The sequence below is a fragment of the Clupea harengus genome, unplaced genomic scaffold (assembly GCF_900700415.2).
Source record: "Clupea harengus unplaced genomic scaffold, Ch_v2.0.2, whole genome shotgun sequence".
NCBI lineage: Eukaryota > Metazoa > Chordata > Actinopteri > Clupeiformes > Clupeidae > Clupea > Clupea harengus.
This window is the reverse complement of record NW_024879839.1, coordinates 1-27,273: the sequence shown is the minus strand read 5'-3', so window position 1 is coordinate 27,273 and position 27,273 is coordinate 1. Positions and strand designations below refer to the sequence as shown.

General features: G+C 45.3%; 1 long non-coding RNA gene across 1 annotated transcript; it reads right to left on the bottom strand.

Moving 5' to 3' along the window:
- Nucleotides 1–3,119: 3,119 nt before the first annotated feature.
- LOC122130499 lies at nt 3,120–11,197 on the bottom strand. The gene is made up of 3 exons (XR_006151903.1): nt 10,578–11,197; nt 9,920–10,093; nt 3,120–3,141 (listed from the first exon to the last, which is right to left on the bottom strand). It is a non-coding gene; the product is annotated as an uncharacterized LOC122130499 (long non-coding RNA).
- Nucleotides 11,198–27,273: the final 16,076 nt, after the last annotated feature.

Genomic DNA, 27,273 nt, shown 5'->3' with positions numbered 1-27,273 from the left:
ATGTGCAGATAGGGAGAGTGGACGTGACGTGACTGATGATTGGGGTGATGTGCAGATAGGGAGAGTGGACGTGACGTGACTGATGATTGGGGTGATGTGACGTGACTGATGATTGGGGTGATGTGACGTGACTGATGATTGGGGTGTGTGAATGAGTGTCCTGAAGGGAGTGTGACGGGAGTGGATGTTAGCGCAGACGTCACACAAGGTGTCATGGAACGTCGGACGACACAGAGATTGCAGGGAGGAGGGAGTTTATTGAAACCAGCCAGTACAGGGTTCACAGGGGGAACAAACGGGAACGCACAGAAGATAAAAATCCCAAAACTATAATACACAAAAGTTGGACTGGAGATAACTGGGATTAAATTAGAACGATCTGGGTGTCATGTTACCGTCACTGTCAAATTCACTGATAGCAACTCAGTATTTGGTCTTGTGATACTCGCCTTAGTTTCTCCAGTTTACAGTTGGGATCCTCCAGAAGAGAAGAAAGATGCTTCACTCCTGAGTCTCCTGCTTTATTCCCTCTCAGCCACAACTCTCTCATGTGTGAGGGGTTTGATCTCAGTGCTGATGCAAGAGAACTGAAGCCCTCTTCTGTAATACTGCAGTCTGACAGGCTGTAGAGAGGAAAGGAAAACATTGTTTTCCATTTTAGACAAGAAATATGAAAAGGAATACAATAATATATATATATATGTGTTTTGTAAGTGTGTTTGTAAGTTTGTATGTATGAGTGTGTGTTTGGGAGTGTTTGTGTGTGTGTGTGTGTGTGTGTGTGTGTGTGTGCAAGTGTATGTGTGTGTCTGTCTGTTCTTGTAAGTGTGTATGTGTGTGTGTGTTTTTGTGTACAAGTAAGTGTGTGTGTGTGTGTGTGTGTGTGTGTGTGTGTGTGTGTGTGTGTTGGTTTTTGTGTACAAGTAAGTGAGTGTGTGTGTGTGTGTGTGTGTGTGTGTGTGTGTGTGTGTGTAATAAGGATGGGAAAGGACAGTGATAAGAAGTGTTTACTGGTGGATCAATAGTGACCCTTTACATGTGAAGAGCATGATAAATCACTCTCACTGTAAAATTCACTGATATCAACTTAGTATTTTGTCTTGTGATACTCACTTTAGTTTCTCCAGTTTACAGTTGGGATCCTCCAGAAGAGAAGAAAGATGTTTCACTCCTGAGTCTCCTGTTTTACTCACATTCAGCCATAGCTCTCTAATGTGTGAGGGGTTTGATCTCAGTGCTGATGCAAGAGAACTGAAGCCCTCTTCTGTAATACTGCAGTTCCCAAAGCTGTAGAGAGAAAGGAAAAAAATGATTAATTATTTCCAATAAGACCATTTTCTTTTTATGAGAATAAAAAGAAGTAAAGTGTGTGTGTTGGAAAATCTGACTGATAAGAAGTGTTTACTGGTGGATCAATAGTGACCCTTTACATATGAAGAGCATGACAGTCCACTATCACTGTCCAATTCACTGATAGCAACTCAGTATTTGGTCTTGTGATACTCACCTTAGTGTCTCCAGTTTACAGTTGGGATCCTCCAGAAGAGAAGAAAGATGCCTCACTCCTGAGTCTCCTGCTTTATTCCCCCTCAGCCACAACTCTCTCATGTGTGAGGGGTTTGATCTCAGTGCTGATGCAAGAGAACTGAAGCCCTCTTCTGTAATACTGCAATTTGACAGGCTGTAGAGAGGAAAGGAAAATGTAATGTATATCCTTTTAGACAAAAAAATATGAAAAGCAATATAAACCCTTCTCCCCAAGAAAACAACAAACACAAACACACATACATATATATACAGTATATAATATATATGTGTGTGTATATATTTGTGTATATATGTATGTATTAGTGCTGTCAGTTAAACGCGTTATTAACGGCGTTAACGCAAACCCATTTTAACGACGTCATTCTTTTTATCGCGAGATTAACGCAATATAATAATTATTTTTTTTTTTTAGATTAAAGTTTTTTTTGGCCTCGCAAACTGTGTAGTAGGGTAACGTTATGGTTTGAGTGAATATAGCGTGATACGGCGAAATGGATCATAAAACGCGTAAAAAGCTTCTGAATGGAAAGTTTACTTTTAAAAGTTGTGTTGTGCAAAAGAAGCGAGCTTCACTGTTGTCTGAAAATGTCAACAGGCAGCTGGCTGAAAGCAAAGAAGTAGTAGGCTTACCTTTTATTGGTAACCTAACTGTTATGGTTCATTGTTTCTGAAATAAGAGGCCTGACTGCTATGTTCCCAGCAAACTTGAAAAAAAGAAAAATATTAAGCCATGGTTTAACTGCACTTTAGGCTGAGTCCTTGTTTACCTGAAATGTGCACTTTATAATTTTATTTTGTACCGCTCCGTTTGGCAATGTTGGTTTTCAATAAAATAAAACATTTGCATAAAGCAAGCCAATCCACTTTTCCATGTTGATAAGGGCATTAAAATAAAATAAAATGATGGAAAAAAGAAATAAATGAAGGGACATTTAGAATAGATAAAATGTGTGATTGATCGCAATTCATTTTGAGTTAACTATGACATAAATGCGATTAATCGCGATTAAATATTTTAATCGTTTGAGAGCACTAGTATGTATGTGTATATATTATGTGTATGTTTGTAAGTGTGTGTGTTTGTGTAAGTGTGTGTGACAAATATACAAATATACAAAAATGAATAGCCCATGGGTCTACATGTAGTTTTGCAAATGTTTTCACTTTCAGGACTAGGACTAGGACTAGGCTCCAGTTGAGTAGGCTGTGTGTGTGTGTGTGTGTGTGGTGTATGTAAGTTTCTGCAAGTCTGTATGTGTATGTGTGTGTGTGTGTGTGTGTAATAAAGATGGAAAATCAGAGTGATAAGAAGTGTTTACTGGTGGATTAATAGTGCCCCTTTACATGTGAAGAGCATGATGTCACTGTCACTGTCAAATTCACTGATAGAAACTCAGTATTTGGTCTTGTGATACTCACACTAGTTTCTCCAGTTTACAGTTGGGATCCTCCAGAAGAGAAGAAAGATGCTTCACTCCTGAGTCTCCTGCTTTATTCCCATTCAGCCACAGATCTCTCATGTGTGAGGGGTTTGATCTCAGTGCTGATGCAAAAGAACTGAAGCCCTCTTCTGTAATACTGCAGTTTGACAGGCTGTAGAGAGAAAAGGTTAAAAAAAATCCATTTTAGACAAACAATATGAAAAGGAATACAATAATATAAATATAAAATGTGTTTGTAAGTTTGTATGTATGAGTGTGTGTGTAAGTGTGTGTGTATAAGTGTGTGTGTGTGTGTGTGTGTGTGTGTGTGTGTGTGTGTGTATGTGTGTGTGTGAGTAATACAGATGGAAAAGGACAGTGATAAGAAGTTTACTGCTGAATTATTATTATCCCTTTACATATAGAGATACTCAATTTTGTCTTCTGAGCTTTCACTAAAGTCATGGTCGTACTGCTGCAACAGCAGCTCCTCCAGGTTATAACTGCGTGTGGCCCATCTCCTTGGCTGTTGACCACTTCCCACGGTTCTAAAGCCTTTGGAACATTGCTGCCAATCAACAACTCCAGATTGGCTTTGAGTGTAAGAAGGTTCACCTCCCTAAGGTAAGGAGATCTAGAGAGATCATCATTGGTGGGAATGCTACTTGTGTCTACTGGCATGCTTTCCTGAGTGTATACCTCTGGTAATGCAATAAAGTAGTTCTCATCTACAGCAGAGATCTCTAACCCTGTGATGATGTCTGAGCTAACAGGCTTCTTCTGGGACATAGTTCAGAGCTAGATATTGGCCAACTGTCACTTAAGAAAACGTCTCGGTTACTTACGTAACTTCGGTTCCCTAAGCAGGGACCAGATATAACAGATGGGACATGACATAGTCATAGAACCAATCGAAGCACTATTCACTCACGCCGGAAGGCTGAGATTCGTCCAATCCCTCTCCTGAGCCCGCCCCCTCAGGAGCCTTTAAGTAGGGATGGTCACGGTCGAATCGGTCTTGGAAAAGAAACTGAGCGTAGAAAACCTAATCCAAGAGTAACACTGTACATGCAACTCTTGTTATATCTGGTCCCTGCTTAGGGAACCGAGGTTACGTAAGTAACCGAGACGTTCCCTATCGCAGTTGGACTGCGATATAACATATGGGACCGCATATCCTCACGCGTGATAATACAGTGGCAGCCAACACACACACCAACTTTATATTGCTTTTGCCCCCCTAGAGGTTCATACAGCAGCTGGTGGTTCATTACAGGACATTTCCTTTGTACATAGGCCAAGGGGATCAGTGATCCCCCGCCCATAGAAAAAAAAACCTAGAATGGTTCATTCGCATCGTAACACATAGACGCTGATGAACACATAAATCACTTTACCATTCTCAGGCCTGGGGATTCAAAGATCGCCTGCCTGTAGAACACCATGTAAAAAAACTAGGTTCGGCCACATCTAACATATAGAATCTAATGAAAGTGTGGCGAGAACTCCAGCTTGCAGCTTTACAAATGTCTTCCACTTAGACTCCTTTCAATAAGGCCCAGGAAGAAGAAACCCCCACGTAGAGTGCGCATGCAACTTCTCCGGGGGATCTAAAGACAAACTCGTATATGACAACACGATAGCCTCTACTATCCAACGGGAGAGGCTCAGTTTTGACAGAGGTCTGCCCTTTGCTCGTGCGCAAAAGCACACAAATAGCTGATCTGATTGTCTGAATGCCCCAGTGCGCTCTACATAGCAACGGAGAGCGCGTACTGGGCAAAGCTTATTCAAACGTTCCTCCTCTGCTGACGCGAACGGAGGAGGCGAGAATACTGCCAACTCAATCACCTGATTGCGGAATGGGGTTGCCACCACTTTAGGTGTGTAAGCAGCATTAGGTTGCATAACGACTTTGTCCCCGGCGATCGAGAACTGAAGGCATGATGGGCTGACGGACAGGGTTTGCATGTCACCAACGCGCTTTGCTGACGCCAGTGCCAGTAACAGCGCGGTCTTTAAAGAGACAAATTCTATGTCCACTGTCTCCAGGGGCTCGAATGGAGGCCCTGTGAGAGCACGTAACACAACCAGCAGATCCCATGAGGTGCCTGTCAGGCACCCTGAGACGTCTCACTCCAGCCATAAAGCGTGACGCTAGCGGATGGCTGCACGGGGAATTGCCATTGATGCCTTTATGGCAGGCTGAGATGGCCGCCAGGTATACCTTAAGAGTGGAAGCCACCTTCCCCTCATCAAACAACTGCTTTAGGAATTCTAATATGACGCCCAGCATGCAGTTGACGGGGTCGCGTTGACGCGCAACACACCACCGCTCGAAACTGCGCCACTTCAGCGTATACAGAGATCGGGTCGACACCACCCGAGCACTCTGTATTGTAACCACCACCACGTCTGACAAGCCTGAGGCTAGGAGCCTGCTCCTTTCAGGTGCCAGGCCCTGAGATGCCACAGTTCTGGCCGGGGATGCCAGACCGTTCCACACGCCTGCGATAGGAGGTCTCTCCGAAGAGGCAGCTCCCAAGGCGGTTGCACCGACATATTGATCAGATCCACCAACCACGGCTGACTGGGCCAGTAACTAACAGCAACTCTCTGCCCTCGTCCGCTATCCTGTACAGCACCTGCTGGAGGAGCGGGACCGGGGGAAACGCGTACAGGCGCAAACTCAGCCACTGGTGGCTCAGTGCGTCCACGCCCAGTGGAGGGTTGTCGCCCCCCAGCGAGAACCAGAGCGGGCAGCAGGTGTTCCGTCTGTTGGCAAACAGATCCACCTGGGCCCTGTAAAAACGCAGCCAAATCTGATCGACCACCTGAGGGTGGAGACACCAGTCTGCTGCCTGAGGGTCGCCCCTCGATAACAGGTCTGCCCCGTAGTTGAGGTGGCCTGGAATATGAACTGCTCTGAGGGAACGGATGTGAACAACCGCCCACAGGAGCAGGCGGTTCGCCCAGCGGTACAACGACGGGGAGCGCACTCCGCATTGGCGGTTTATATACGCCATGGCTGAAGTCCGTCCCTACCAACACATGTCGACCTTTAACGTGGGCAGAAAGTGCCGCAGTGCCAGGAAAACCGTTCGCAGTTCTAACACATTTATATGTGACTCGGCCTCTGCTGCAGACCAGCAACCGTTCACATACCTCCCCTCGCACACTGCCCCCCACCCTTTTGTGGAGGTGTCTGTGGTCACCACTACGCGGCCTGTCACAATGCCAATGGGGCCCGACGCTGCGAAGAACTGCGGAGTCCTCCAGATCATCAAGGCTATCCTGCATCTGGAGGTCACCGCTATTCTGTGGTGTCTGTTCTTGATAGAACTGAGTTTTAAGGAGAGATACCATATCTGAAAAGGCTGCATACGTAACATCCCGAGGGAGAGCGATTGCGGCTGATGCCATCATGCCCAGCAGCCTTTGGCAGCACAGGGACGAGACTGTCTGCCCCAGCTTGAACTGATGCACGCATGATCTGATGACTTATATTTGGACTGACCCTCATTGAGGTGGAGTCTAGAGACATGCCTAGGAAATGTGCGGTTAGGCCTGGGCGCAGAACGCTTTTTTCCCTGTTTATCACAAAGCCGAGGTGGTGCAAGTGTGCCACCAGTAGATGGCAGTCTTGTACCACTGCTGCTCTTGAGTGAGCGCAAAGAACAGACGTAGCCCCCGTTGCCACAACGGAGCGATGGCTGCTTCCACGCACTTTGTGAAGACCCTTGGGGCCAGTCCTGGGCCGAACGGGAGTGAGCAGAACTGGTACGCCTTCCCCTCGAATGCAAACCGCAGAAATCTCTAAAATCTGGGGTAGATGGAGTTAGAAAAAAGCGCGCTTTGGCTGGGGCTCAAAACGCTATTTTCTCTGTTCACCACAAGGCCTAGGCGATGTAAATGTGACACCACTAGGTGGCACTCTTGCCTTGCTGCCTCCCTTGAACGACTGCAAGTAGCCCCAGCTGCCATAGCGGGGCGATGACTGCCTCCCGTGTGGGGCTATCGAATTGCACCCTTCTTACAGCAAGGGGTCTTTCTCCCTTTGTAGGAAGTTGACCTGCTCTTGCTGAACTACAGATTGGACTTCCCCTCTGAACCTGGGACAGGGGGGGCAGGCAAACTGCAGTGTATAACCCACTGTTATTGTTTTGGGCACCCAAGCTCTCCTCGCAACATGTCACGCTGAGCTTTGAGTTGAATAATTGGTCGGGAGTAAAACCCGCTCATTGCCAATCTGCCCATGTCTAGATCTGTGCCGCTCTGTCTAGGGAGGGGGTCAAGATCTGAGGGCACACCATCACATTGTTTGAAAAAATGTGGGTGTATGGATACAGAGGTGGATATGTTGAGGGGAAATTTACACTCTCCCACGGCGGGCACTTTAAAAATGTGGGCATGTGGGTGCCGTGGTGGATGCGCTGAGGGGGAATTTACACACGCATGACTTACTGCTGCGCCTACAGGGGCAGTGTTTGTGACATGTGAGCACTGTGCTTGTGAGAACTGACACACCGTGCTTGACATGAAGGTTGCATGTGAGCAGCGGGTAGTCTTTTTCGGTGTGGGGGCTGACACAGGGGGGCCACAGTAGTACTCCCCATCCGGCAGCGATGATTGCGTGCTGGGTGGAGGAGGAGCCCTAGCCAGACAGTTGCCCTCAGTGCTACGTCAAGTAGCTGCCGACTCAAGGTCATGGATGAGACCAGGGGAGAGGGTGCCCGCGGTCTAGCCCATTTCAGTGTCGTCGACCACTCACACGTCCCTCTCGCTGTTGTCCAGCAGGCTCTCCGTCTCCAGCCCGAAATCCACATCTGGAATGGGCTGGTTGGAAAGCAGTGAGGGAGCTTCACTGCCTGGTGGTGTGCTGTTACCAGGAGGGAGGGTGAAGGACTGGGATGGTGCAGCGGGGGCGGCTGCAGCAGTTAAGCGGCTATCGGACTCCCCGCTACCTGTTGCCGACGGTGTGCACTGCTCAGCTGGAAGAGTCTTTCCAATCTGAGCAGGCGTCGGCTGTCTCGCATCCCTGTGGTCCCAGCATGCGAGGCATTTAGCCTGCTGAGGCACTGGAACGAGAGAAAAATGTGTACAGAGCGAGTTCGATAACCTTACCAACGGTGACAGCCGTTGACGGCAAGCTAGATAGCAGGGTAGTCAGTGGGCTAGCCAGCTAACAAGCTAACTCGAAACCTTCTTAAGTCTAAAAAGTCTTAACTCGCGGAACTCACGCTAGTGACAGGAGTACAGACCGAGTTCGTTTACTTTCCCAACAGTGATAACCGTCAGGCAACAAGCTAGTTCGCAGGGTAGTCGGTGGATCCAGCTATCCAGCTATCCAGCTAACAAGCTAGGTAGCTAACTCGAACTTTTTAAGTCTATAAGCCTTAACTCGCGGCACTAAGCCAGTTAAGGTAGTAAGACATAGTTCGCTTACCTTCCCAACGGTGATGGCAGTTAGGGAGCAACCCAGTTTGCAGGGTAGTCAGTGGACTAGCCAGCTAATGAGCTAACTTGGTAACTCTCGTCAGACGGGGAGAGGCTAGCGGGTGCGGCTGCAGCTACACAGCGGTTGCCTGACACCACGCTGCCCGGGGCCGAAGGGATGCGCAGCCCTACAGGGGGAATCTCCCCGGACGGTGGTGGCGTCGCCTTCCTGGCGTCAGAGCGTTCCCAATACGCTAGACGCTTGGTGGCCCTCACTAGCGTCATGCTAGCGCAGATGTTACAGGCCAGGTCACCGCCTCCGCGTGGGCCCTGCCGAGGCAGACCATGCAACAGCAGTGGTGGTCGCCCTTGTCTTTGGCGTGCCCGCAGTCGGGGTAAGCCTGCCTGGACATTATCTGAAATTAAAAGAAAGTTAACAAGAGCACACTATCACAACTGAAAACGTTGGGTAGCAGGAAGCTAGCAGGCTAGTCAGGGACTTAGCCAGCTAACCAGCTAGGATAGCGACTCGACTTTCTTAGTAGTGAAAGATCTCGTGATTTCGTCTTCGATCCAAGGTTACGGTTTTGCAGATAGTCAGGAACTCGGGAAAGTTTTCAACAAGAAATGGTTTTATTCCAGCGCAAATTGAACAATCCAACTTCGCATACCAAGGTACACGAGAGGAATCTTTCAAAGTAGTCGCAAAAACGTACGTCTCTTATACAATACAAATAACATGTAAACAATATGGGAGGGGAAAGATCTGTCTGGGGGTAGGTATCAGAACTGAAGGGAAGACTGCTAATTAATCTGGTTAGGACTCTCACCCTAATTTAATAAATATGTCTGTCCCACACCAATCAACTAGTTGGCTTGATACAAAAGATCAGGATGCAAGCTTGATGGCCCTAGCTGGTTTCAGACAGATGGCAGGAACCAGACCTAATGGGTCTAGCTTTAAGACACCCAGGGATTAAGAGACAGCTTTGATGTCTCTGTAGGTGGACCATTTGTGCATACAAAATATCTATGACAAATATTGATTTCAATGAAATCTAACAGTAGTAAGTCGAACTTGAAGCACTCAGAGCTAGTGAGGGTAAAAGAACCCGAATAACTCACCAACTCGAAAGAGTAAAAAGCACACAAATTCAACTTAGCAAATCGTAGAAAAGTGTCAGGATTGACCACTTCGAAGCAAAGTTTCTGAAGAGACCGATTCGACCGTGACCATCCCTACTTAAAGGCTCCTGAGGGGGCGGGCTCAGGAGAGGGATTGGACGAATCTCAGCCTTCCGGCGTGAGTGAATAGTGCTTCGATTGGTTCCATGACTACGTCATGTCCCATCTGTTATATCGCAGTCCAACTAAGATAGGGAACCTCTCTATTCATTGCACATAGAAAGCACCTTTAAGTCATTCAAAAGACTTAACTAGACTTCTATCCTCCAAAAAGAGAAGAATGCAGCTTATGAACATTATTTCAAAAGAATGTGACAGCATCCACTAACATCAGTTGTTGCAGTCTGCAGTGGGAATCCTCCAGTAAAGCACACAGCTGAGTCACTCCCAAGGATTCTGGCATGAGCTTACTCAGACTCAGCTTAGTCATGAGTAAGGGGTTTGAACCCACAGCTGAAGTCACAGCAGCACAGGCTTCCTCAGCAGCACTCCCCTTCAGGAACCTGTACAAATAGAGACAATAAACATATCTGTTGTCTGACACAAAACATCATCACTGGTGCTTAAATAAAAAAAACACACAAAAACATTACAATTTTTACATAGGCAGCCTTTTACAAAAATGTAAAAAGCAAACTGAGCAGTCACATATGTGTTTTTCTCATGGGAAAGGAAGCACTGCTGCCAACTTGTATAGTCTATTAGTTAAATAAGTATGCTTGGCCTGGTGCAGTAGCTTTAAATCTAGCAGGCTCAGTTTTCACTGCAACAGCTGAGCTCATCCTGTCACTTTCAATATAATGTTCATCTATGGTCATTAGTGATGCCCCTAAGTCAACAGCTTAAAATATGAGGTGTGGCTATTAAATAAAGAGACTAATGCTTTAAGTCATAGTCATAGAACTTGTATATACTCGTAATAAAAGTCTCATTTTTTTTCTTTATTTGATACTCTTTGTAACATTCTTGGTCTTGATATCCATTTACCTGAGATTTTTCAGTTTACACTGTGGGTCCTCCTTCAGGTCTAAAAGCAGTTTGACTCCTGATTCCCCCGGATCATTTCCTCTGAGATCCAGCTCTCTGAGATGATTGGGATTTAACCTCAAGGCTGAAGCCAGACTAGCATAGCCCTCCTCTGTGATACTGCAGTCTGACAGCCTAAAGTGATAATATAGTCTTAATTCAGTCAAGGCAAACACAACAAGACATTTGCAGTATATTTAAAGTAAAATTATTTTTGTAGAATATTGAGGGGATCAGTAGTTTACAACATCAGGTACATTGGACATCAGAGCATTTGAAAGGTTGAGAACCTTGTAACGCTGGGGAACACAAACGGGGAGTAACTATGAAACTAACAGGGGATACTAAACAAACACAGAGACTATAACTAAGGACACAAACTTAAGAACAAACAAACAACAGAGTCTAACTCTGGCCAATAAGCGCAAGAGTGCGGAACTGAAATACACGGCCCTCAGCCAGACAAGAAAGTCCTGGAAGACCTGGGATCATGAGCACGGACTCTGGGAAATGCAGGCATTGGAGCCAGGAGACATGGAAGTCTGGGAAACGTAGGCGTTGGAGCCAGGAGGCACGGGACTCGCTGACGTAGAAGGCAGCGGACATGGAATCTTGCTAAAATAGAAGCCAGTGGACAAGGAAGTCGTAGAGGCTGATAACAAGGAGGCAAAATCCCAGGAACAATGAATGGATTGCAGAGCTGGCCGTCTCGGGCATAAACTTTGTCCGTGTAGCGACGAGACCAGACACCGGAGTATAAGTAGGATGTGACAGAGGTGCGTGTGATTGTGATCTGGAGAAAAGAAATGACATGCATCTGGGGAGAGTGGACATGACTGATGATTGGGATGACGTGCAGATAGGGAGAGTGGACATGACTGATGATTGGGATGATGTGCAGATAGGGAGAGTGGACGTGACTGATGATTGGGATGACGTGCTGTGACGGGGCACTTGTGTGACCCGCCACTGCAGCCTGTAGGCTGCTTGCCTTCCTGGACTGGGTGCAGGTGTTTTGTGTGTGTTTCGCGTGTTTGGTGTCTGTGTCAGTGTACATTTTATATGTACGTTATCCACACTACTCTGCTCAGAATAATCACTCAATTTCAATGTCTTGTCTGACAAATGTTCCGTTTATTTAGGTTAAAATCATATCTCATATTGTCATAGTTCATAGCGTTCGTCTTACTGTTGTTTAAGTCTCGTCTTGCGTGCGTCTTGTTTGTACCGTGAATCTGCCGCGTATAAGCGTGAGTTTTAACTTCCGGGGTAACTCGAATTATCTTTAATTGTTTTCGGCTGATTTCTTATGTGTCGGTTATGCCGTCACCGAGCCTTATTGCTACCATGGTGTAGTATATTTCTTCCCAGCTGTATGGGATATTGTTTATGGCTGTTATGAGCCAATTGGTTTAAGTATGGCTGCTGTGAGCCACAGGTGCATGGGTGCCTGCCAACGACACACCTGCCGTTCAATATTGGTTTAAGCCAATTGGAGGTTCGTGTCTTGGCTATTTAAACTCCACCTTTTCTTTGGCTCGAGAGAGTTGCCGTGTTTAATAGGACATACGTCTTACGAGCTCTCTCATGGACTAGCTAATATGGTCCTTTTATTTTGTATAGTGGACTAATTGTATATTTGAATGATGCCTATATGTCTTTTTGGAAAGTTTCATTCATATTGATTCAGTATTGTTAATGTTTGTATTGCCTTTGAGCCTTATTTGGGATAATAAATATTCCAATCTTCATAACATCTTCTACCTCCTGAGTCCTCCCTGAGTTTCCATCTAGCTCTAACCGCGAAAGCTATCCCGACCTTTAACACGTGCAGATATGGAGAGTGGACATGACTGATGATTGGGATGATGTGCAGATAGGGAGAGTGGACGTGACTGATGATTGGGGTGATGTGCAGATAGGGAGAGTGGACGTGACTGATGATTGGGATGATGTGCAGATAGGGAGAGTGGACGTGACTGATGATTGGGGTGATGTGCAGATAGGGAGAGTGGACGTGACTGATGATTGGGGTGATGTGCAGATAGGGAGAGTGGACGTGACTGATGATTGGGGTGATGTGCAGATAGGGAGAGTGGACGTGACTGATGATTGGGGTGATGTGCAGATAGGGAGAGTGGACGTGACTGATGATTGGGGTGATGTGCAGATAGGGAGAGTGGACGTGACGTGACTGATGATTGGGGTGATGTGCAGATAGGGAGAGTGGACGTGACGTGACTGATGATTGGGGTGATGTGCAGATAGGGAGAGTGGACGTGACGTGACTGATGATTGGGGTGATGTGCAGATAGGGAGAGTGGACGTGACGTGACTGATGATTGGGGTGATGTGCAGATAGGGAGAGTGGACGTGACGTGACTGATGATTGGGGTGATGTGCAGATAGGGAGAGTGGACGTGACGTGACTGATGATTGGGGTGATGTGCAGATAGGGAGAGTGGACGTGACGTGACTGATGATTGGGGTGATGTGACGTGACTGATGATTGGGGTGTGTGAATGAGTGTCCTGAAGGGAGTGTGACGGGAGTGGATGTTAGCGCAGACGTCACACAAGGTGTCATGGAACGTCGGACGACACAGAGATTGCAGGGAGGAGGGAGTTTATTGAAACCAGCCAGTACAGGGTTCACAGGGGGAACAAACGGGAACGCACAGAAGATAAAAATTATATAAAACTATAATACACAAAAGTTGGACTGGAGATAACTGGGATTAAATTAGAACGATCTGGGTGTCATGTTACCGTCACTGTCAAATTCACTGATAGCAACTCAGTATTTGGTCTTGTGATACTCGCCTTAGTTTCTCCAGTTTACAGTTGGGATCCTCCAGAAGAGAAGAAAGATGCTTCACTCCTGAGTCTCCTGCTTTATTCCCTCTCAGCCACAACTCTCTCATGTGTGAGGGGTTTGATCTCAGTGCTGATGCAAGAGAACTGAAGCCCTCTTCTGTAATACTGCAGTCTGACAGGCTGTAGAGAGGAAAGGAAAACATTGTTTTCCATTTTAGACAAGAAATATGAAAAGGAATACAATAATATATATATAAAAAGTGTGTTTGTAAGTTTGTATGTATGAGTGTGTGTTTGGGAGTGTTTGTGTGTGTGTGTGTGTGTGTGTGTGTGTGTGTGTGAGTGTGTGCAAGTGTATGTGTGTGTGTCTGTTCTTGTAAGTGTGTGTGTGTGTGTTTTTGTGTACAAGTAAGTGTGTGTGTGTGTGTGTGTGTGTGATAAAGATGGGAAAGGACAGTGATAAGAAGTGCTTACTACTGAATTAAATAGTGACCCTTTACATGTGAAGAGCATGATGATTCACTATCACTGTAAAATTCACTGATATCAACTCAGTATTTTGTCTTGTGATACTCACTTTAGTTTCTCCAGTTTACATTTGGGATCCTCCAGAAGAGAAGAAAGATACTTCACTCCTGAGTCTCCTGCTTTATTCCCATTCAGCCCCAGCACTCTCATGTGTGAGGGGTTTGATCTCAGTGCAGATGCAAGAGAACTGAAGCCCTCTTCTGTAATACTGCAGTTTCTAACGCTGTAGGGAGAAAAGGAAAATATTTTATAAACATTAAATGCAGAGATTTTAGTGTTCTTTTTATCTTTAGTTTTGCAGATGCTTTCACATTCAGTACTAGGACTAGGACTAGGCTCCAGTTGAGTAGGCTGAGACTGAGCAGGCCGTAGCTGAGGCTGTGTGTGTGTGTAAGTGTTTGTGTGTGTGTGTAATAAAGATGGAAAATAAAGAGTGATAAGAAGTGTTTACTGTTGAATTACAGTGTTTTCCAATCATTTTCACTCGTCTCAATACCATGAACACTTTTCCCAAACACTTCACACAGTGGACTTTACAGACACACACATCAGCATGTCAGTTAACCTTTGGTTCAAAATGCACTACAACCACCAAAACACGACTCATGCTGCCGTTACTTTAGCAAATGTTCTCTCTCAGAGGACAATGACCTAAAAAACACTAACAACTTGAAGCAATCCGCCTCACCACTGGGGCTCCCCAAGGCTCGGTGATGGGACCACTTCTCTTTGCCATTTACACCACCTCGTTGGGCCCTATCATCCGCTTGCATGGTTTTTCCTATCACTGTTATGTCGATGATACTCAACTGTTTTTCCCTCCTGAGGACACTACGGTCTCGGCACGGATCTCGGACTGTCTTGCTGATATATCCACATGGATGAAAAATCACCACCTTCAGCTGTCACCTTCAGTCTTCCCAGCCAAACAGGTCATCCACCACAACAGCAATATCAATATTGAATCTGTATCTCTTGTTCCATCCAAAACAGCAAGAAACCTCAGGGTCATTATTGATGACCAACTGACCTTCACAGCCCACATCGCCTCTGTCTCCAGGTCGTGCCGCTTTGCACTATACAAGATCTGCAAAATCAGGCCGTACCTAACCCAGTATGCCACCCAGCTGCTGGTGCAAACTTTGGTGAGTTCCCGCCTTGACTACTGCAACGCCCTCCTAACGGGCAGGCTGGCTTGTGTGGTGAAACCACTACAGATGATCCAGAACGCGGCGGCGCGTCTGGTGTTCAACCAACCGAAAAGGGCACACGTCACCCCGCTACTCATTGAGCTCCACTGGCTGCCGGTAGCTGCTCGCATTAAGTTCAAGTCACTTATGCTTGCCTACAGAGTGCTTGCTGGTTCTGCTCCCACCTACCTAAATGCTCTTGTAAGGGCAAATGTTACACCCAGGACGCTGCGCTCGTCTAGTGAGCGTCGTTTGGCACTGCCGCCTTTGCAAGCACGGCAATCCAGACTATTCTCATTTGTAGTTCCACGTTGGTGGAACGAACTGCCTAGTACTACCAGAGCAGGGGCGTCCCTCTCTACCTTCAAGAAGCTTTTGAAGACCCAACTCTTCAGAGAGCACCTCCCTTCCTAACTGGCACCATGACTAGCACTTAATTTGCACTTCAGCAGTTACATTCCTGCACTTCTTTTTCCTTTCTAGGTCGTTTTTCTAATTCTTATGTAAAGTAGTATTTATTGTTACACCATGTTTTGTATTGCTCTTAGCTTGACTGTTCTCTTCCTTGTACGTCGCTTTGGACAAAAGCGTCTGCTAAATGACTAAATGTAAATGTAGTGTTGCATTGCAAAAAAGATTAAAAAAAACATACAGACAAACACTTCTTTGGACTACAGTAAATATTGTAATATTACAGTAAACAAATAATTCTAAAATGCTGCAATATGTTTCCGCAAATGGCTAGGGCTCCCAAGGGGCCACTCATCGGCCAGCCTGTATGGAAAGAACACACTTCAGCTTCCCCTGAAATCTATCACCATATGTTACAGGCAGGAGAAGGCAAGGCTGGTGATGGATTTGAGGGAATCTACAGATGAGACAGTGAGGGACATGGAAGCCCGGGTGTTGACTGGGAGGAAGTGGAGGGCCGAGGAGGAGGTGCAGAAGACAGTGGGCAGGCTGCAGCACCAGGAGATGGTGGGCAGAGTCCAAACGGGGCGCGCTGGCCTTGGGAGATCCGCCTATTCTGTGGTCCAGAGCTAGCAGGAAGGAGAGGAAGGAAGGATCTTGTTGTCTCGGAGGTGACAGAGATGGCAGAGGAAGAGTACAGGGTCAAGGCAGTGGCGCAGGGGCAGCAGGGACTCTGGACGACGTGGGAGGGGGTTGCGGGTCGGGTGGTGAGCTGGGCAGACTTCTGGAAACTGCCACAGGCTCAACTCAGTTTCCTCATCAGGGCAACCTACGACACTCTGCCCTCCCCCCGAAACCTCCAACAGTGGCTGGGCACGGAGCAGGCCTGTGACCTCTGTGGGACCATCAATGCTTCCCTACAACACACTCTGTCAGGTTGCAAGACCGCGCTATCCCAGGGCAGGTATGGATGGCGGCACGATCAGGTGCTGAGGAAACTGGCAGAGGTAGTGGAGAGGAAAAGGCAAGAGGCAAGCGCTGGGAGGCAGCCAGCAGTGGACCCATTTCCTTAGGGAAGGGGAAAAGGGGGACACTGTCAGAAGGAGACCAGCATCCACCCTTTTGTTGCCAGGAGTGGAATGGAGAATGGAGGTGGACTTGGGCAGGCAGCTCCACTTCCCAGGGGAGATCTGCAGCACCACACTGAGACCAGATGTGGTGCTGTGGGCCAGGACGGAGAGATCTGCGCTGCTTGTGGAGCTGATGGTGCCATGGGAGGAGGGGATGGAGGATGCCCACGAAAGGAAGAGGGCAAAGTACTCTGACCTGGTTGCGGAGTGCAGGGAGAGCGGTTGGAGTACACGACTCTTTCCAATGGAGGTTGGCACGAGGGGGTTTGTGGGAAGCTCAATGACTCGCCTACTTAAAGAGCTAGGGCTGAGGGGCAAGGAGCTACACAAAGCCACCAGAGAGCTGTCTGAGGAAGCAGAGAAGGCAAGTTTTTGGCTTTGGTTAAGGAGGCGGGACAATTGCTAGAGGACTGTTGACAACTGTTAGATTTAGGTGAATTTCAGATATCAGACCATAACTTCACATACCAGACCACATCTCAATTAGACCCCTCCTCTCAGTTTGAATACACCAGAAGCCATCACACTTGGTTCCTGACCTTTTGTCTATATTAGGAGCCATCACACATGGTTCCTGGCCTTTTGTCTATGTAATGAGCCATCACACATGGTTCCTGGCCTTTTGTGTGTCTTGGAGCCAGAGCTATTAGACTCTGATTGTTGGCTTTTGTCTACAGCCACGACAAGATGGTGGAAGCCAAACATATTAGCATCTATATGGCCCTACCTGGCTATAGTCCTAGGTCAAAGCTAGACCTCCCCTTTTGACCTTCAGACACACCCACCCCCTCCCCTTGCACCAATGTCATTGTTAATATGATAATTCTACATTATAAGAACTGTATATTTCTATAATGTAAAGAAGACCAGCAGTTTCATCAGTGAATTTGGTTATAACTGCGTGTGGCCCATCTCCTTGGCTGTTGACCACTTCCCACGGTTCTAAAGCCTTTGGAACATTGCTGCCAATCAACAACTCCAGATTGGCTTTGACTGTAAGAAGGTTCACCTCCCTAAGGTAAGGAAATCTAGAGAGAACATCATTGGTGGGAATGCTACTTGTGTCTACTGGCATGCTTTCCTGAGTGTATACCTCTGGTAATGCAATAAAGTAGATCTCATCTACAGCAGAGATCTCCAACCCTGTGATGATGTCTGAGCTAACAGGCTTCTTCTGGGACATATTTCAGAGCTAGATATTGGCCAACTGTCACTTAAGAAAACCTTTGTATTCATTGCACATAGGAAGCACCTTTAAGTCGTTCAAAAGACTTAACTAGATTTCCATACTCCAAAAAGAGAAGAATGCAGCTGATGGAGATAATTACCAAACACTGTTAATGACTTTTGAATATATGAATCTCTATATGAACCTTGTTTTGACTATGATTCGTACGGCGTCAGCATTTGATAAATCTAAGTATATAAACTGCTTCACTTTCATCCTTGTGCTGTGAGTGAGCCCGATTGCAATTGTTCTTGTTGAATAAATATACTGATTGACAACTCCGGAGTCCTGAGGTAACTAGGGTGAATTTTCACCTATCCTATTTGGGGGCTCGTGACCGTGATTCCAACAACCTCTTCGACTCTCCACGCTGGGCTAATTATCAGGATCTGAAACCGTGCACGGGGGAGACAACATCTCCTTTTCTAAAGACCTCCAAGTTGAATTGGAAAGAGGCTGCCAGCGAGGAGAGCCGAGAGTGAAGGAAATTAATTGGACTATAGGGGGTGGACTCAGACCTGCTTGTGAGTATATTGTTGGTTTATTGTTTGTTTCTCAAAGTGGGGTTGAGACTAACTACAGCGTAGTTGTACACCTACAGTGTTACGCAATGCAACCCCCGGACAACCTTCTAGAGGGTTCTAGAGGGTGTTAGAGATAACATATAACAGAATAGCAAACTCACAAATAGACTGTTAAGAAATGATCCACTTATCGAAGCTGAAGAAAATGATCTAATTGCTCCAATGACAGAAATGCCAAACCCTAATGCAGGAAATCCGGGCACTGATCCTACAGTATTCATATATAGAGCTTGGACAATAAACGATGTGAAAAGCGTAACCGCTGACATACCACACCCTAAAGAGGGTCCAGAAGATTGCATTGCAAAACTAAGATTGATGGCAGACAGTTTCCGTCCGAACGCAGCTGAGTTCGAGACATGTGTCAGAACAGTCCTGGGAATAGAGTGGTACCAGGTCGCTGATACCTGGACTCCTACCGGCCAGAACAACAGACCGCTAAACTATTCACATGATACCAGTGATTATTGGACCAGAATAGACGCCCTCATAGGGAGAATACAACAACAATTCCGAGGACACGCAGACTTCTCTAAGATAGCTGATTGTGTGCAAAAAGAAAAAGAAACAATTCAAGAATACTTAGAAAGACTAAGGAACATTTTCAAAGTACATAGTGGGATGACTGAACCACCTGTATGGGAAGATGAAGGGCCTTACGCCATGCAGTTAAAAAATGCATTCATGGGAGGGATGAGAACGGAAATCAGCACGTTTATAAAAAAACATCTGATACAATGGCAAAAGAACGGGTTTAACCCTGTTAAACAAATGGCTGCTCATGCAGAAAGCTTTCTCCTAGAGAAAGACAAGAAAATGCTCAACAAATTTGAAATGCATGAGGTACAAACAGGCCATTATACGACACACAGGGGGCAATCTAATAGAGGGAGAGGGAGGGGAGAAAGAAGAGGAGAAAAAATGGGAAATAAAAGGTAGAGAAGAATATTATTTCTGTTATGTGTGTGGGCAAGAGGGGCATTGGGCCAGAGACTGCTCAAAAAGAGCTCAAAGAGAAACACGTGACAACAGAGTTCCTAGGGAAAGACATGACAACAGAGTTAATTGGGAAAGGGAGAACAGCAGACAATGACTAGACGTAGCAGCTGGAGAGAAGTGGCCACCCCCTCCCAGCCCGATTGAAGGAGTCTTTAAAGACAATGACATAGAGGACATTTTAAACATTGATTGTGAAAATGTCTTCGCTTTAATGGCTACTCCAGCGCAAGACTTACATTGATAATGGCAGGAAAAACAATGACATTTTTGTGTGACTCTGGTGCCTGTAGAACAGTACTCAGAGAGCAAGACATGACGAGCACAGTGAGATTGTCTGGAGACAAAGTCATAGTCAGATCCGCCTCCGGGCATCTCGAAACTGAGCCTTACACCGATCCTATTGTCTTCAAAGACCCGCAAACGGGCAAAACAGCGCAATGTCAGATTATTGTTTCAAAAACATGCCCCATTTATTTACTAGGAAGAGATGTTATGTGTGGATTGGGGATTGGAGTTGTTCCAACAACAAATGGCCTTAAGCCAAAAGGGTCAGTGAACAAGAGGGTGAGGGGCTGATAATGGATTGACAAACAGTTTATCTGATCACTGAGAAGGAAACTGAGTTAAATTGTCTCCCCAAACAGTTATGGTCACAAGGGTCTGCGGATGTAGGCAAAATAACTGGCATAGCTCCTGTTGAGATTCGACCTTACCAAAGACAATACCCATTAAGAAGAGAAGCCATAGAAGGCATAGCTCCTGTGTTCAAAACACTGAGAGAAAAAGTAAAATAATACCTTGCCCAGACTCCCCATGTAACACACCGATTTTTCCTGTCAAAAAGGCACCCCCATCACAGAGCTGGCGAATGGTGCAGGATTTAAAAGCAGTAAATCTTGCAGTCATTCCCAGGGCTCCCATTGTACCTGACCCCAGCACTCTGTTAAATGAAATACCTAAGAATGCAACTCATTTTTCTGTAATTGACTTAGCAAATGCATTTTTTTCAATTACAGTGAAACCTGAGTGCCAGTTCTGGTTTGCCTTCACGTTTGAGGGAAAACGCTGGACTTGGACTCGGCTTCCACAAGGGTACTGGGTCATTCCACGCCAAACGGGACAATGGCTCCCACTCGACCATCTCAGATTTGATTGAAAAAAATCAAGGTTGTTCATACACTTCTTAATAGGTATAGTCCAAAATATTAGCTCTACTCCCAATAGTTTTGTCACAAAAAGATGTTTTAGGGGGGAGGGGGTGCCTGTACTTGAGACGCTTTTTTAGCAGCGTTTTCTGAAGAGCCATTTTCAAATTGCTATTACTAGAAAAGTATTTAAGCTAGCTCCTTCAAACTTTCTAGGCTTAAATCATGATACCATTACTTGAATATTATGGACTTCCGAGGGTGTGGCTTGGGTATATCATAGTATTCGGGGTGCTTGAATTTGCGCAAAAAATGTACTTTACGCTTTGTTGCAGCATCTTTGAAGGCCTGTGGAAAGCTCAGTGTTAAAGCTGGAGACTTGATATGATACTATTTATTTATCTATTTATCTATTTTAATATTTGGGACTATTCATATTAAGAAGTGTATGAACAACCTTTAATTTTTTCAGCCAAATCTAAGATGGTCGAGTGGGGAATTTTCCTTAAATTGTCACGTTTGGCGTGGAATGACCCTACTGTGAATCACCCACTATATTTTCACAGGCCATGAGCTCCAACTTAGCTAAATTTACACCACCTGGACTTAGTCACCTTCTCCTTTATGTTGATGACATCCTTATCTCATCCCCTGATCAGGAGACTTGTAAACAAGATACCATAGCCTTGTTGAAATTTTTAGCGGAATAAGGCCACAAAGCCAGTAAAAACAAGTTACAGCTGAGGTCCACTGAAGTTAAATATCTGGGCTATGTTATCTCTGCACTGGGTCGCTCACTAGACCCAGAGAGAAAGAAAGCTATTTTAGCAGCACCCCAACCACAGACAAATAAACAGATGATGTATTTTTTGGGAATAACTAACTTCTGTAGACAGTGGATTCCTAACTATGCGTTAGAGACACAAATATTACAGAGTTTAATTTATTCTCAACCCATGTCAGCAAGAGATCTTATTGAATGGACAGAGGAGGCTAGGCAAGCATTTGATCACATTAAGACACGACAAGGCAAACAGGGGAATGATCACATCTACAGGTAAACCTATCACACATAGAGACCTGATACTAGAACTGATATCAGCATTACAACTTCCACAGGCAGTGGCAATAATGAAGTGCGCTGCACACACACATGCAAAAGACCCGGTTTCATTGGGAAACCACAGAGCAGACGAAGCCGCAAAACAGGCCGCACTGCAGCAACCAACTGACACATACACAATTAAAGAATTAGACCTCACAATATTGAAAGACATGCCACACCAAGCACCAAAACACGAAAAAAGATTGTGGTTAAAACACAGAGCAAAGAAGGCCTGTGGGAAAATGGAAACACACTAGGGATGCACCGATACCACTTTTTTACAAACCAATACGAGTACGAGTATTTTTATGTGTGTACTTGCCGATACCGAGTACCGATACCGATACTTCTTAGATTTGGTCTCCATGAAAGTGCAATTGATTTGGAGGCAGATTTTATTTTATCCTCTGCAGATTATGTCAAGCCTATAGTACAAAATTAACAGAAGGCTATCCCAAGCCAAAAATAAACAGAGCTTTCTGGTTTTAACACACAAAAAAAGCCTTCAAACAGACAATATCATCACATTAGACAAAATGCAAATATAACCAGATAAAGGCAATTCAATTTGCTGCATAGTTAACAACACAGTCTGCTTAACAAAAAGTGAACAGAACTATTACTGGATTAGCACAAGAGCACATTTCAGTTACAAAAGGCTCAGAAGAATCTCCTGCTCAAGTACACAAACAATCACTTAACCTATGTGGCACTGTAAGTCTTTCTCTCTACCTCTCTCTCTCTGTGTGTGCGTGCGCGTTTTTTTCTTTTGCAAGACGTCAGTTAAGATTGGTTGCTTCGGTCTTGCGCCACTAGCATCAGTGAACTCAGTGTACTTAGCACTATGGTGCGTCTTCAGATGTTTAATCAAATTGCTTGTGTTAAACAAAGTACTTTCCTTTCCGCCCCTCGACACCGTAGCAGTGCAGATCTTACACTGTGCCTTACTCCTGTCGTCGTCATTTATCTTAAAATGAGCCCAAATCACCGTTAAGGCAGCACAACGGAATTGCTAATCGCTAACGAGATGCTAGCAGCTAAATTTAGCGAAACCTGTATACTGAAATACTTTGACACTATGACAAACTTTCCTAACACAGTCAAACATCAAGCAAATGCAACACAAGATGGCAAATAAGCTACTTACTAGTCTGGCAGAGAGTGGTAGGATAGGTAGGACAATAAATCACATTTTGTGTCAGCATAGCCCGGCCAGTTTGATGCAGTGAAATACTGATGAGTGGTATCGGTGCTTGGTATCGGCAATTCAAAAACGAGTACGAGTATTTTAACGAAGTATCGGCACTGATACCGATACTGGTATCGGTGCATTCCTAAAACACACCAATCTTACCGAAAGCACTGTACAGATATGTCGCCACATTGAGTCATGGGGTGACCCGTCTCAAAGGGAGGGATGTTCTACGAGATAGATAAGATCTTTACTACCTATGGATTTACTTCTTATTCAAAGCATTTTTGTGAAAGATGTTTAATCTGTGCAAAGAATAATTCACAGGGGAACTTCAGACCGAAACCTGGCAAGTTTCAAGAACCACAATATCCTTTTGAATATCTGTGCATGGATTTCATTGAACTAAACCTGAATGAGGGGAAGAAATATTGCCTAGTCATAGTAGATGTGTTTACGAGATGGGTAGAAGTATTTCCAAGCAAGAAGGCAGATGCTCATGCAGTAGCAAAGGAATTATCCCTAAATTCGGAATTCCTACCAGGATCTACAGTGATAACGGCCCTCATTTTGTGAACCAAACACTGCGTTTAATCAGCGTACAAATGGGGATAGAACTGAAAAATCACTGTTCATACCACCCTCAGTCAGCAGGACTGGTGGAAAGGACAAATCAAACGATCAAAAGCAAACTAAGGAAAGCAATGCAAGATACGGGCAAAGGATCGGTCCGTTGTTTACCATTAGTGGAACTAAGCATGCATGTAGTTAAGACAGCAAAAGGATTGTCACCATTTGAAATGATGTATGGAAGACCCTATACTGCCCCAGCTCTTAAACCATTTGCTAAAACAGACGAAGAGATTGAATACACACGTTAAGAGTACATGTCAAAGATGTTGTCGAAACTACATGCTCTCAGACTTCTCTCCCCTCCGCAGGAACACTGTGAGGCTGAATTCAAGGTTGGACCAGGAGATTGGGTTCTAACCAAAAGCCTCAAAAGAAAACATTGGCACTCGCCACGGTGGGTAGGGCCATACCAAGTGCTACTGTCAACACCTACTGCAGTCAAAATAGCCGAGAGAGCCACGTGGATACATCTAATTCACTGCAAACGGGTAAGCCTGCACACGACTGAGGCAGAGGAATAAAGATCATCTTTCTTTGCTGTTTCCAGGGAGTGCCCACTGTGACAGAAGACCAGCCTACAAAGGGGTTTAGATGTTTAGATTCTTTTCGTCTCAACCGCTGGCAGAAGATACAGAACTGTCCTGTGGGATTAGAACCTAGTGGAAATTGTGGAGTAAGAGGTCTCTTCCTCTGCAAAGTCATGGGAGGTTACTCAAAGTGGGCCAAAGTATGTGGGGGACTCTTAGCAACGACTGTAGGATTTTACATTGTTGGTCTATTAACATACTTATGGATGAGACAGCAGAGACCGGCCCTGGACGAATATCCACGCTGGGACCTGGCTAAAGATCATCCGTGGTGGAAATGGGTAAATCAGACTGTCCGAACACACATACCACAATGTGACTGTTTAGTCTGTGCAGGGCCCAAAACCAAACCACTCCTGGCGACCCCTGTACCTTATGACATAGATCACTGTAATAAAGAATTTTTAGAAACTGAAGCCTGGAAGGAACATGTCAAATTACTCTTAGATAACAAGTGCACGTGTAAGATGTGCCATCTAGCGGACGCCTCGTGTCGTAGAAAAGACTGTTCACATCTTCCTGCCCAATGTAACTACATACGACAGCCAATGTGTTCTGCAGAATGTTTGCTGATGATGGGGAATAGGGCGTTTAATGATACGGTCACGACTCGGAAGGCAGACACCCAATCGCAGACCAGATGCAGGAACTGTTCAGGTTTATTTACAAAAGGTTAACAAAATAAAGTCCAAAAGGCAAACACACAAAAGATCCGGGCAAAAACTAGAATTCCAAAATAACACAGAAGACACAGAAGATCCTAACTTAGGGACCCAAGCACTGGCAAAGTAACAATACAACAAGCAAGGAAGCAAGGCGGAGCAGGAATACATGAAAGCACACAGCTAATTGAAACAGAACTCACAATGCTAGTATGACGAACCAACACGGAACAAAGGACAGACTGAACTTAAATAACAGAGGGGGAACTAGACAAGGGGAATTAACAAGACACACGAGGTACCAATCAGGGAAACAAACAGGGTAAAGATTGGGAACAGGTGAGGGTAAAAACCAGGAAGTGGCAGAGGGCAGGTGGGGGCGGAGTCTCAGGACAAAGACAGGAAACACATGGCCGGACAAGACAAACACAACAAGCACATGACAACATAAACAAACAGGAAAAAGCACATGTCAGGGGGGTATTCGTCGTAGCTCACTAAACGGTTTAGCGAGCTAATTTTCAGGCTAAGATAAAAAACGCCCTTCTTTTTAGTTCGTGGAAGCAACTTTTGATAAATCACCATAGTTACATATCGATTAGCACTAACCTGCTCCAGGGCAGGCTAACTTAAGTGTAGCTGGATAAGCTTGCCACACCCCCGGAAAAAGGAGGGATCCCATTGACCAAGGACTGATATTAGAGTTAGATTAGCGGAGGGAGAGTTCTTTGCGATCGCCAAGATCCATTATTCTTGTATGAGCGCTACCGATTCAGCCGACAAGGAATCATTAATTTACAAGACCTTCTCGAGTCATTTATTGCAAACACCACATTGACTGTCTTGCGCTTTTTTGCGAGTGGTACATTTTTGTAGTGTCGGTGATGCGGAGAACAAAGCACTCATAATTGAATGAGTGTTATTAGTACACCATAGCATATCATTATTGTAGAAAATGATTATGGTGGACTCATGATAAGAATAGAGAGAAATACAGACAATTTATTTTCACTGCTTCAATTTATTGCATTTGTTATTAATACATTGTCATTTAACAGACGCTTTTATTCAAAGCGACTTCCAAGGAAATGTAAAACTACATCAAGGAAGGAGGTGAGGGGATTTGAACTAGCAACCATGCAGATTCAAACCGGTAGAGGAAACCTCTGTACCAGCTGACACTTGCCGTCAGGTATTCATACATAGATATCACCCTATAAACATCCCAACACACCTTGCTCTCACAGCGGTGGTGGTGTTGAATTTTGCCATGATTATGGTCTTGTATTCTTCATAAGCGTTCATGTTCATCTCCTACTCACCAGCGGAGAAAAAAAAAAAAAGGAGCCCTTTTCTTTGAGTTTAGAACCATTATACCGTTAGAAAATCATGGTTTTGGTGATCGACCTTTCCTGCCTTTTGAAGTAGGACGTGCACGCGCAAATGCCATGATAACTTTAGCCTGGTTGAAATTAACCACATGGTTAGGATGCGGATCAGCCGTTAACGAACCGATATTTGCTGTTCTCAATCAGCTTGCTAATCTTAACGGGCTGAAAGGCCAATTGATTAACTTAGCTTCAATCCTACGACGAACATACCCCTGGAATCAGGTAACACCAAAGGGAAACAGAGCAGGATCCTGACAGATACACCTATACAGCATGACTGTTCACATTTTAACTGGCCCTACATGCCAGACAATGTTGCACCACCTCCACACATTATTAGAAAAGATGCTCTGTTTGAATGCTATTTGAAACCTGGGGAAAAGAACGATGCACACCTAGGACACTGGAGACAATGTAAAACCATTACACATGTGCTTGATAATGGGAGAGAAACAGTTAAATACTTCCAGTGAATGTAGAACAGCGGGGAAGTGTTTGAATGGCAGACTTCTTGAAGTACAGGATATAGCCATAGCTGATATGTGGTGGTTATGTGGGGAAGGAAAACTAAGAGCTACACTTCCTGTGGGTTGGTCTGGGACTTTTGCTAGAACAATGTTAGTACAACCTTTTCAGATTACCCCCAGGTCCAAGACTCACCAGTACCTGAGGAACGTTCCGATGCATTCCGTACTGTTACGAATGGTGGGTGATGTGAAGGACTCAAATGCACGACTCAGCACAGGGGTAGATTGAAAGGGTGAAACGTTTTACTAGCCGGGTTCGGTACACAGGTAGGCAGTCCAAGAATAGCAAACAAATCCAAACAGGGAAGAGGCAGGAGAATAGTCGTAGTAAAGGCAGAGGTCAGAAGCACGAGTAATCACTTTAACAAGGAGGAAGCGCTAATCGCTAGAAACACGAGGAACAGCGGGAAAAACAAGGAACATACCACGTAACACAAACTACGAAGACGCAACAAGAATACAAGGACTATATATACACACAGGCAACAGATAACGAGGGACAGGTGAGAACAATCAAGGCGGGGCAGAC